Source organism: Penaeus monodon, chromosome 29, assembly GCF_015228065.2.
Source record: "Penaeus monodon isolate SGIC_2016 chromosome 29, NSTDA_Pmon_1, whole genome shotgun sequence".
Lineage (NCBI taxonomy): Eukaryota > Metazoa > Arthropoda > Malacostraca > Decapoda > Penaeidae > Penaeus > Penaeus monodon.
Window position 1 is genome coordinate 18,186,725 of NC_051414.1, and position 812 is coordinate 18,187,536.

The window sequence follows — 812 nt, forward strand, 5'->3', positions numbered from 1 at the left end:
CCAAATTTTTGAAGTGATTGTGCACTTTATAATGAGAATGACTTTTAATTAAACAAAATCCGTTTGTGGCACATTCAAACTATGTGAAGAAGGGAGTGATACCCAAAATTTATTAAGATAAAAAGGAAAAAATTTATCAGATATAAACAAGTTTTTGCCCAATGCTTAACAAGACTTGTGGGCACATTGTTTTTTCCTGCCACATTTTTCATGTGAATTTCATTCTTTTTTCCCCAGTCCTTTTAAAAAAAAATTTTTAGATCACAAATTTTGGTTTCACAAGTGCCTAACACAATGATGATGGGTTTGTTTGTTTAAAAATGGTCAGTGTTGGTAGCTTTTAAGTAGTGAATTTCTTTCCCGTAAATTTTCTGGGAAATTAAAAAGATCTCCTCAATTGTTTTTTTTAAGTTTCTGTGTGAATTCCGCATTTAAATATTTTTGGGCCATCTCTAAACAATGACATCACAGTTGTTTGATGTACACAAACTATAAATGAGTTGCCATACCACAATTATTTAATATTAACCCTAAAAATGTATTTTCAGTCATGGTGTATTGCTACATATTTATGGGTGTATTTCTAATATTTCTCAAAGAATGCATTAAACTCTTTCATATACACCCATACCTTATGATTTGCTTATTTTAAAGATATGGAACAAAATACATAACTAGGCACAGAACTTATTGTCCTTAAATTTCCTGAGAGAAAATAAAATAAGAAAAAAGACATGCTATGTAACACCACAATCCACTAGAGTATATTTTCTGCATAAAATACTATGACATAATATTGGTGTGCTGGACAG